We start from the raw sequence: 12,651 nt of genomic DNA, 5'->3' as shown, positions 1-12,651 counted from the left end.
AATTGATGGCCCTTCTCCTGTGCTGGCAACAAAATTAATTACTTTGGGAGCTGCTTTCCATGATGTGCAGAAAGTTTTACAGGTCTGTTGTAAGGTCTTCCTATTTTAAAAATGACTGTGCTGTTCAGTTTGGGTGAAGCTGAACAGACATGACAGGGAGGCAGTGTGATGCACGCAAGCTTCATTTCCTCAGGAAGCCAAGCTAAAAAAAAAACCTGCCTAGGAAAATTTTCAGCCAACATTTGAGATGCTTGCCATTAATTATCAAAATGAAGAAGCAGAGTGTGCTAACACGGTCTTGATTCAAAACATCAGAATCAATCTCTCAATAAATAGACCTGCTGGGAAAAAAAAATACGTAGAACACATCAGACTTGTGTGCTGCATGACATTCACATTCCTTTTTAGCTTCTCTATCTGGCCCTGCTGAAACAGCCTCCAATCCTAGAAGTCACCCTCCCCTACTCAAACTCTACAGAATGTAAAAGGAGCCTTTTATTCCTACGGTGTCAGAGAAACTCTCTCTTTAAGGTTGTTTATTCAGAGTGAGTAAATCAAACTTGGTCAGCCTGAACTGGGGTGATGTTCTTCAAAGTGTCCATGTTCCTGGTACTCGTGGGGCTCAGCATCTCTGGAGGACTGCTACTCTGCAGGGTGTCCCATCAACCCTTCCTCTTGGCCATTGCTGTTCACAGAGGTGCTGCCCCATGACAGGGCACACACTCTGCAGAGCAGTTTTGGGTTCACTGAGGCAGAAATGTGTTTCTTATATCACTGTTTCTGTTGCTGTAAAGTCAGTATTTTAAAGGCTCTAAAGTTTCTGGAAATGGATTTTTGATTTACTCTGGGAACCATCCTTCTGGTGTTTATTCACTTGCCATCTACCTTTTGAAGGTCAGTCAGGAACTGCAGCTTTTACAAATCATCCCTTGTATTTTGGGTTAATCCAGGCCTTCCTGCACTTTACTCGGTTGTTGTAAATGCAGTTTATAATTTATACAGAATGTGCTTCATCTGCCTTGTGACTAGGAAACGTTAAAAGAAAGCATTCAGTCATAGTTTATGCATCTGGTGATGCAGACTGGGGTTTTTAAAAGAACCCAGAAGAATTAGCCATTCAAATTTCATTAAAATGCTGTGGAAGTGAAGCATATAAACTCTATTAAAAAGCTCAGTCATTATCTATAACTCTTGCTTTCTCTCCAGTTTAATTTGTGCATAAGCTTGTTTAGGGGAGAGAATTGGATGAGGCTGGTTTTGCACACCTTGCCTTCTTAGTGCCAAGGAACAGCCCTGCCTTACAGCTTGAGCATGCTCTGGCTTTCTCACCTCTTCCATTTTTAAAGGCAGCTTTGTGTACCCATCTAATTACTGGTTTTATAATTAAAGCTTTATTGTTATAACCATAGAAATTAATGTAAATAGCCGATCAATAAAACTGTTCCTATAAATAGTCTGTTGAACATGATTTTGAAAATATATGTTGTTTTTTATATATTATTATATATATCATATGATATTATGACATCCTGGGAATGAGTTGTCCTTTTTCATGCTCTGAAATGTTCATGGAGACAAAGCTGAAAAAAATTCAGTTCAGAAATTAATCTTGTACCATGGAATGCAAAAGAATTACATATGTCACTTTTAAATACAGAGCAGTGTGACCAAGGATTACATGTGAAACACTGTCAGATGTCTAGCAGAGCGCAAAAGCTTTCTCTGAGGCAAGAAACAGTAAAGTACAATATGAGAAATACAATGAAGAAGAGTAAAGTAGGGAGTGCAGTTTGTCCAAAGGGATGGCTGCAGCAGTACAGAATATGCTTGCTGGAGGAAGGAGTTAATAATTGTGCCAGCAATGTTCAGTCCCTATTTATCGCAGGAGAGAATTAATGGCTTTCCTGCCTGGTGCTGAAAATAGAAGCCAAATTTACGTTGTTTCTTGAAGGCAGATATAATTAGATCATGAAACTTCTGGCTTTTGGGTCTAAATAATAGGGTAAGAATGGCCACACTAAATCAGAGCAGGGTAAAGGCTCAACTGTTTCTGAACAGGACAAGCACAGAGTGATGCTTTCCCCAGTTTCCAGCTGTGTGCAATGCTCATACTGCTTAAACTGTACATTTAAGTGCGTTATATATGTATTAGCACTTGCTGAATCCTTTCTCTATAGATTTCTCTATTTATTAAACCCAGATAGGTTTTCATTAGCCACAACGTTCTTGTATCAATGAACTATACAATGTGGCTATGAATTGTTTTATTTAAAAGGCAATATTTGCTACCTGCTAAGTCTCACAATATGAGGAATAATGAACAGTTGTTCTGTAATTACTATCTAAGCTATTTTTGCTTTTATATACAGTTATTTCCTCCTAGTCTTCTCTTTTCTGAGTCGAAAAGTACTTCCATCCACCCCCATACAGTTATAGCAGTATATTGCTGTTCATCAGTGCTGTCCAGCATATGCCATTCACACTTCTGACAAACCTCTGGGCGTGGGTCAATCAGAGCAAGGTGAATTCTTTCAGGTGTGGGTGCACTTTGGGCTTATACAGCTGCGTCATGTTTTGTCTCCTGACTTTTCAACCTTCCATAATGATTTATAATGTTTAGTTTGCATTTTCAGTCTGCCAGTGAGTACTGGGCAGGTGTTATTAGAGATGTCTGGACAAGGCATCCCAGATTCTTCCTGAAGTGATAATAAAGAACTTATTTGTTGTTTAGCACTGTGTATGTGCTGTTAGTTTCTTTTCCCCCATGGGTATTACTTTGCATCTATTGATATTAACTAATGTCTGCATTTTTGTTGCTGAATCACTCAGTGTTCAGCATAATGACACCTTCTGAAGTATTGACTCCTCTGAGTAATTTGTATTTTCAGCGAACTTTGCCATCTCATTATTAATTCCTTTTTCCAGATCATTTGTGAATATACTGAAGAGAACAAGTTCAAGTGCAGATCCCTGATTGCTTCTATCCCATGGCGAAAACAATTTATTACTATGCTCCAACACATCATTAATCTACTAAAGAATTTTCATTCTTCTGATAACTTCGTTTCTTTAAGAGCCTTTAGAGAGAGATCTTGTCAAAACACTTTGACTTCTGGAAATCTGAGAATGCTATGGCAACCCCCATTCCCAAGCTGGCTGACTTCTTTAAAGAACTATTAATATCATCAATTTCATCAACCAACAGTAAATTGAAAAGCCCAAATTTTGTCAGTTTTCTCCTGCAAATATTACATTATTTGTATACTAAGAATATCTACAAGTACTTTCATTAGTAGTATGAAGGCTTCTAGCAGTTAGTGACAATTTCTGCAGAAAAGTTATTACTATGCTGCCAGAAACTCCAGAGTGAGGTGCAGATTTTCATTGACCCTGAGTGGAGCAGGGTTTCTTTGCGATAGAAGTCTTCTATTTATTTTCTCTAAGTGACACATCCCTGAAGCAACGGGGAATGAAAGTTACATTTTACCACAGCAGCATTTGCAGAAAAGTGAACTGGTAAAGTCCCTATTCATAACGAAACTTGGGCCAGCTGTCAGTTCCTAAAAAGCTTACCTGCAGGTGCTTAATTCTTTTTTTTTTTTTAATTATTATTTAAAAATTTATATCTGAGCTTTATGAACTTCTGATTAAACTTTTAAAATAAATTAAGGGTGAGAGGATTAGACAGGGAATTGGAAATGAACCATGGTATCTTTTGCCTCTAGCTCAGCATTTGAAGGCAGCCCAAATGAGATGTGACAAAGTGCAGCACGGTCTTTTCTTTTTGCTGACCTACGTGTAAAGTGGAGTTTGGTCTCTGCCAAGTTCTTTGTGTGTGAGTGGCTATGTCACTATCCCTGCTACTGTAATTAGCACTAATTATCCCTTTATTGGAATTTTAAATAAATAGGGCATGGTTTAGATAACACAGAGATTTGGTTATCTGCTTAGATGATCCACCAGGACTAGATGAACAGTCTGCTCCCCTCCAGCCCTCCCTTCTTCCACCATTTGACAGAAGTTATGAAGATAGGTTCTAAGTGGCTGATACGTCCAGCTCCCATGTTGTGCCCTGTTTGAAATTTGAACTAATAAAATCCTGTTGAAGGGTAGTTCCTGAATGTGAGGTGCATGAAGCTGTGTTTTAGTCTGTTATGGGTCTTAGTTGCTAATGGGCATTTCCTTCCTGGCCTCTTTGGAGATGTTAAGAACTTCAGAGGAATTCCTCATCAGTGGATGTTCAGAGTAGTGCTCCTACATTTCCCTGGTCTAAACTTCACATTGCTCCTTCTCTAAAGAATATAGTTAATCTAGGGTGGACCTTGCTTATCATGACTGTGATCCTATTTCTGCTGCCTGTTGCACTGTCTTCCTGACAGAATATCTTCAGGCCTGTAAGTACTACTGAGTAGTTTTTCTTGGTCATTGCTCACTAAAGGGGACATTATGCACTAATAGATGTCCTGGGAGGGGAAAGGAAAGTGCACTTTCTCAGGCAGGCACTGGATGCAGCTTAGTGTTGGCACATGTTCACATCTATCACAGAATCACAGAATGTTACGGGTTGGAAGGGACCTCAAAAGATCATCTAGCCCAACCCCGCTGCCAGAGCAGGATCACCTAGATTATGTCACACAAGAACTTGTCCAGGCGGGTTTGAACGTCTCCAGAGAAGGAGACTCCACAACCTCTCTGGGCAGCCTGTCCCAGTGCTCCATAACCCTCACAATGGAAAAGTTTTAACTTATATTCACATGGAACTTCCTATGCTCCAGCCTGCACCCATTGCCCCTTGTCCTGTTCCTGGCCATCACTGAGAAGTGCCTGACAGCCTACCCCTTCCTCTTTGTTTGACTCTGAAACCCCATCTGATTTTTCTCTTTTCTTCAAAGCACCTGCTGGATTTTCTGTAGCTGCCTCCATCTGAACCTTTCCTCTGCTCTTTGTAGAACCTAGCAGCTGGAAAAGCCCCAGTCCTTCAACCAAACTGCTCTCTGGTAGCTGCCAGGTCAGCAGCAGGCTGGTAAGCCTGAATCCTACTGCAGTTCGGAGCACAAAACGATGCACAATGCACATGAAGTTTCTGCTGTCCCTGATTTTTTTGGGGTGGTGGTCATTACCTGAATGGCCTTTTACATCGTGGTAATGGGAAAAACATTGATGGCCTCAATGCCCATTCCTCTGGGTTACTGCAGAAGTGATTTGCATTGGTGCTAAAGTCAGGGACATGCCATGGCCTCCTGTGCCACTTTAAATATCTAACATGTTATACCCACAGCATGTGGGTCTGCAGTCTTCAGACACAGACACATGCCTTCAAACAACACAAAGCTGGATGTTATTCTGGAAATAAAGAGAAGCAGTGTGAAACTTCTTTTCCCATATTTTCTACAATTTATTGGCTATTTTAGGTCTTTAATCAAAATAACTATTTGGATATAGTTTCAGAAGAGCAAAAACCTGCCACATCTTTCAGTACAGGCAAAAACTTAAGCTGTCAATATGCAATTCATGAAGTTAACTGGAATTTCAGCAATCAGGCATGAGACATTTCTTGGTTCCCACGCTAGGTCAGCACTTTCTCATAGAGGTATTTGTATCATCAAGATGCACTCTGTGGGTGTGACTCACTTGTGTGTTTTGGAGTTCAAAGTCTTTTAGCTGTTTTTTCTGTTACCTTCCACATGCTTTCCCTGCATTTGTAACCACATGATTCTGCCTGCTGTCTGCAAGTGAAACAGCTTCTCATCTGCACCTTCCTTACTTATAACGAGGCTTAGAAATGTAGCAGGCTTTGACTGAGAAACCCATGTTACGTGCCACCTAAAAGCTACCACTGACTCTTCCAAAAGGATCTTGCTTAATAGGGGTGGTTTGGTTTGGTTTGGGTTTATTTTTTTTTTGCTAGTCCAACTACTTTGACAGCTGCTACAGCTTGTAAATGTGGATATAATTACACAGGGCTGAAGATCCCTAGTGATGAAAAGTAGTCCTTCTGTATACAAGTAACCATGCCAGTATGGCTATGTTAATACCAGCATAGCTGCAATACACAAAACCAGATGTCCTGTTTTAACTACCTCAGCATCGTTAAAACGGGCAGTGCCACGTTTATGTGTGTATAAAGCCTCAGAGCAGAGAAACACTCGCTACGGAAAACATACCTGTTACCTTAGGAAGACCGTGGCTGCCTTGACAACGTGACACGTTGCTCACATTCAAACTCAGTTCAATTCTGTCTATGTAGTCAGACATGAAATTGAGTTACAGGGCCTTAATGGGTTACCCCGTGTCTGTGGAGACCAATCTGTGTGCAGCCCAGTAGCCCATCACCAACACAAGGCAGAAATCATCTGATCAAACAATTCCATTTCACAGAGGTTTAAACGATTATTTTTATTCCCCCTCGTGTTTACTTGTACTCTCAGAATGTGCACACAGCCTTTTACTGTGCTGAGCTGGAGCCGAGAAAGGCATGAGATAGTAAGTTGATCTGGTGACTGATTTCCAAATTAGAATTTTGAAATAATTTAACGAGATCAGCTTTAAATAGGTGATATGGGACTGAAAACGTGTATGTAAGAAATGAGTCTGTCCTGTGTGCCGATAAAGTGAGACCTTCAGTGACTGCATTCAGCTTGCCTGTACGCTGGTGACTGGGTATTTTCAGAGGTAGCTTAGAATTCACAATATCCATTTGAAATGTTTTCAGGGTTGCTTAGGCAGCTTTTCCCCATTTATCCCTAGAATTTCATGTGTGTGCTCGTCTCAAGAAAATTGCACGACTGTTTGGACTTCAGACAATTTCCCCTTCATAATGACTCTTCTTTTTTACTTTTCTCAAGCTGTCACAGATTTACTGGTGTGTAGAGAAGCCCCTTCGGAGCACCAAACCACAACGCTATGGAGCTGACAGCTACACTTGGGTTCGATTCTGAACAAAACCTCACTCTTTGTTTCCTAAGTTTTATTCAGAGAGATAAAAGAATTATTATACAAACATTAAGTGGATATATCGTGTCTCAGTGGAAATTATGCTTATGGCAAGAATATTGCCATCAATTGCAATGCCTGAAAATACTGTGAGAACTTCAAGAAATCAAGGTCTGACTACACTACATCAGGTATCATGAGGAAGAAAAAGAGGGTTCTGTTCTGTCAGAATCAAAGGTTATGTTCGCTTCATCTTCTCTGATACTGAGGACTAGTATAATTTACAAGAGAAATTTGAGTGTAAATATTGTCAGCATTTTTCCCCACTTTTTCATTGTGAAACAGAAACCGTCGAGTGCAATGAGAAGGAAGTTAAGAAACTCCCTCTCAGGATACCTTGAGTTTCTTTCGTACTGCCACACCCTGTCAGCAATAAACAGATCTCTTAATTGCGGCTAATCTGGAGATTCTGTTTTGCAGCAATGTTCACAGTTGCTGCTCAGTTCCAAAAACTCCTGAGGTCAGAATTTTATCATCACTTCTTTAGCTTACTAGCAGGCTCTCCCTCTCAGTTTTGAGGGCTGCCACGGGTTTTTTCCCTCGCTTTAAGAAAAGGGAAAGAAAAGAGATATAAACCACAACTCTGAATGCCGAGGTGTCAGCTATAAAGCTGACTTCTGATGGCAGTGGGGATTTCCCTACACTCTCTGGGGGGGGAGCAGCGTTTAAGGGGCAAGAATACTTCCATAATTAGGCTCATCGCTGTTTGGTCTCCTCTTTGAGCCTTGAGCAAGTGCACCAATGTCCTCCCTTTGAATAAGGCAGACCTTGAGACTAATTTCTTATTGACCTCCAAATAACCTGTCAGTAGTAACTTACTGCTGGTTTCCCTGAATTGGATTAGGGCTGACAAGGTGAAGGTAGAGTGCTTTGCTGGAAATCTGACTCCCACAAAGTCAGTTTGCCAGTACATTGTCAAAAAGTTTTACTGACTTGCTTTTTATCTTAACCTTTATGCAGCATTTATTTACAAAATTCATTCCTTACTTAAAAGCAACTGCATCACTTTCTGTAACTGTACTGTGAATGAAGCTACCATAAGAATTATTCTTTGCTATTTTGCTTTTTTTTTTTGCTTTTTGGTTTTTTTTAAAGTGCATATTCCTATATATAGATAGGGATGGGCCCCACTGCCCACTTTGTGCTAAGTAAAGAATGAAACAGTTAAATTCTATCAGACCTGTCAGAGTCAATCCAAGAGAACATGTTATTTTTAGTCCTACTTACTTTTTGGATCAAAGCTGCTTCAAGGGAAAAAGATCAACATATAACTGAAATGAAGCCCTTCATAATCTCTATTCTGCTGTGTAATTCATAAATTAATGGATCATGAAAAGACCCTAAAAGAGTGTTATCCATCAGGAATAATACCTTTGTATGTGCAGTGCCTACATCCTTGTGTTGAATTTGCCTATCTAGGAGTCTGGAATCCTTTTGAGAAAGGATGAAAGAACCATGTAATAAGTTTATGTTGCTTAGTGCCCAAATGTTATAAATGACTAACACAATATGAGCAAAACAGTGAATCTAATCTTTTGCAACATGTGTATTTAACAGTCATAAAATCTCCTTCTGAGTTTGTTGACATCAGGCTTCTGTTTCAGATGCTGCATGCCATATATCCCAATTATGTGTATATGTGTATATGTATATCTCACCTCTGAGTAAAGCTAATTTTTCTACCTAGAACCAAGTGTATAATTTCCAAGGTGACAGGAAATCTCCCATAGAAATTGTAGAATAATGGAATCAAGCAAATGCTTGCAATACCAAATAGGTTTACCACCACAGTGTCTGAAAACCTTATCATAAGGGTAATAAGCAAAGCATGACTACTCATCTGTCTGGTTTTTGGTGCTGTTTTGGTTTGGTTTTTTTTTCATTTGCTGTGCAGGGGAAGAAATGTGCATATTAGAATAACATGGGTGTGTTTTGATGAGTTTTTTCCAATAACCTATATTGTGGTATGCAAAGTTATATGTAAATGAGGAGCTGTGCTTTGCATTTGGGATAATAAAAGGGGTCAAGCACTTTCTGATTTCAGTGTGGTGCTGGGACAGAAATGCAAAGCCTGGTGGGTTGTCCTTGCCATAGCTTCTCTTGCAGAGGAAGCCATCTGCTGTGCTCCTGGGTTGCTGGACTGAACAAGGCGCTTCAAGGTCTTTTGCCCAGGGCATGTCCTGTAGCTGGGGTCAAGGTGAGTGCTGACATGAGTAACCACGGTCAGGTCAGGTCATCGTCTGACAGCCTGGCAGGGAGTCACAGGCAGTGATGGTTGGGATGGTTGTTGCCATGCATGAGTTTCCCAGCTCTGTGGAATGCAAAGGTGCTACTGGAGCGTGGATGGAGCTGGGAAATTGCTCCACCATAGATTTTCTGTTTGCTTATGCTTCATCTCATGTAGAAATTGCCTTGACTGAAAAAAAGATGAGTGCATTCTGTTTTAATAGGACTGAAATGGTGAACTCTAAATTAAAGTTTTGAAAATGTAAACTTGTGCCATTAAACTTCTTCTGCATGGCCTTTGTGTTCTTGCTGAATTATTTTCAGATATAATTTTGAAGTATTTTTTTCTTCCTTTTGGGAAGTGCATGTGGAGCTCTGTGGGACTGCAGCATGGCTGTCCTCTTATCCCTGTGCACATGGGATCAAAATCAGTAAGGAAACACACACTGCAGTGATTTCATCACGTAGATGCAGCTCTCCTTCCCTCGCCACCCCAGGTACACCTGCTGCAGTTGAACAATGGGAGCAAGCTCCAGGCATCATGGTACATGTGGCAGGATCACTTTTAACCTCACTACTCCTCAAGATGCTGCTTCCTACCCCACTGATGTTTAGTAGAAGCCAACTCTACATTTTGGCTTTGACTACCAGTTGCTTTGACCTCAATAGCCCTAACTTGCTGGCAGCTGACTGCAGAAGCTGTTTTCCTCTCCCTTATATTGCACATGTTCAGCCACATGTCTTTTAATTTGATAAGTAGAAGCTCCACAGTTTTGAAGCTTTCCTTTCCTTCACCAAGCCTGAAATAATTTGAGCTAGTTGATTGCCAGGACAAAGTTTGATCCTTGTGTGTTATAATGAAAATGGGGTGGGTTAGTTTCATTTGCCACGTGATATGGAAACGTTGAATTGTGGGGCATCTTGTTTCAAGACCTGTATTTTTACAGCACAGGTGCCAAGAGCAGCAGATTGTTGCATTTGTATTGTGTGTAAATTGAAATAGATAAAAGCTAAGCACTTTCTTTACTATGTGTAGATTTATAGCTCTTGTGTGCTGGCATTAGTTAGGTGTAGCTTGCACCAAGGTAAGTTTTAAAATGGAAAATCATGTCTGGATACATATTCTACAACATCATTTTTAGTTTGTAATGTTGCCTAACACATTTAATACTTCTGTGCCCTTCAACTCCGTAACACTGTCTCATGGGAAGTAAATGATTAATTATCTTACTTCATCCCAAAAGGCAAAGGTAGTTTTTGTCAGTCCTTAACTGTACACTTATGTATATAATAGAAAGAAGCACTGTACTTTTCTGCCTGTTCTATATAGTGTCATGCAAAGCATAACGTACACTCACGAATCTGGAATCTCAGTCAAAATACTTTACAAGTCATTTCCTATCTTGAGTTAAACCTTCCCATAGCCATGTGATGGACTGACTTGTGAAAAACTCCAACAGCCATATGGTAGTTCCCTACCATCATCTGTCCAACGCTGGAAATCTCAAAACAACCTCAATCGATCTCAGAACAACCTTTCAACCCGAGAGGAAATGGCTGAGAACTTTGTACGACTTCAAATATGCTGCAGTGATGGTATTGGAATTTGGAGGACAGCCAAAGCGATACAGGAGAACAGGAGTCACTGACTGATCAGAGAAGAGTTGTATAAATAATGTATGTTATATGTGCCTGAGTGGTGATAGTGCTTTATGAGCCCAGGACAGAAGTGGTTAGCTGGGTGGACCAGGAGCCACCTAAGAACAAGTAAGGAGCTGTGGCAAATCAGTCAAGAAGTTTCTCACATTTACCCACTAAAACGATCTAAATACAGTCCCAGCAGCAAAACAGTTAATGAAAACATTACAACAGTGAGTTTCAGGTTGACTTGCTAAAGACACTTCTGGCAAACAAGGTAGGTGCAGAAATCATTTAACGTATCTCCACGTGTTGGTGTCTGAAGAGAGGAGGACAGGACTCTCTTGCTGGGGCAGTTATGACAAGTTGTTCCCCTGCAAAGAGTCTCACCAAAATAAGGTATTAGCTTGACAGTATGGCCAGGACTGTCACCCCTATCCCTCACCCCAGTGCAGCAAGCAATGTCTCCTCTCTCAGGTGGCAGGCAGGTGCCTAGCAGGCAGATCCCACTGCGTGAAAAGGACTGGAGGGGTTAGGCTTCCCTAATTTGTCTGGTGATCAAGCTCAGTGATTACCTGCCACTGGGTCCTGGAGCAAGGAATGAATGCTTTGCCAAGGTTTACTGGTCTTCATGCCAACCCCTCTCTCTCCTGGGATGCATGATTTGAAGTGTAAATCATAATGCACTCAGAGCAGGGACTATAACTTATCCTAGAAATGTGACAGTTCACACTTCATAATTAAATTGGCATACTAAAGAAGGGGTGCTTTTATACAAAGAAAATGAGGAGTACAGTGTGGTAAGAGGTAATCTGCCTTTTACTAGAAATAAAAGACCCGAAACACAAATTCTTGTGTTTGTACTGGGTAAGATGCTATCCAATGCTTATGATGTAATATGTGAATGTTGGGTAGGAATAAGATGATATATAGTTATTTTATGCCACGTAATGTAGTGATCATCTAAAAAAAAAAATCTTTCCTTTGTTGTGATTTAAAACTAGATAATATGCCAGAGAAAATACATAATTAGCAGATTTTGTGAACACTGGGTGTGTGCATATATTTTATCTTATAATGCCTGCAGATTAGTACATGAAGAAGAGTTATTTATTCTCAAGATGACTTCAAAGTATTAATTTTTTTAATGCTCTTCAATAAAATTGGTACTTTCAAAGAATTTAACGTTAAAAATTGAGTTTTCTAAAATAACCATAAATTATTTCATGGCTTCTCTTTTAGCTACTTATACATATTTAGATGAGAATAGAGCTTGCTGTTAAAATTGTTAAAACTGTGTGTGGTTTGGATGGTAAATGATTTTCTACAGTATCTATAAAACATAGAATTTCTGATCTATATATACTTGCTCACATGTCCAACTATATAAAAACAAAAACCACAAAAGAAAACAGGAGTCACAGAGGCAAATTATTGTCTACATCTGCAATTATAATTCATATACTTTTTATATAAAGTCGTTTTTATTTCCCCAGCCTAATTCTTGTATTTTTCATGCTGTTTTTTTTTAACTCAGAGGGCTCCAGATGAGGATCTTGGTATCTGCTGGTGGAAGAGCTCCATGAAGAGAGATTGTAAGCAGTGTTTCCTAGGCTAGTCAAGAGCCTGTGGGGCAGAACAGTCATTTGGGTAATGAGACCATCAGGTCTTAAATAGGAGTCTCCAACATCAACATCAGACTATTCACCACCACACTACTTGCTATTAAATCTTTATGGTCTGTTTGGTGTTTTCCTGAACATATTAAACCTTTGCTCACCAAGATGTTCTCAA

This window comes from Gallinula chloropus (assembly GCF_964237585.1).
Source record: "Gallinula chloropus genome assembly, chromosome: 7".
NCBI classification, from domain to species: Eukaryota; Metazoa; Chordata; class Aves; order Gruiformes; family Rallidae; genus Gallinula; species Gallinula chloropus.
This window is presented reverse-complemented; position numbering follows the sequence as displayed.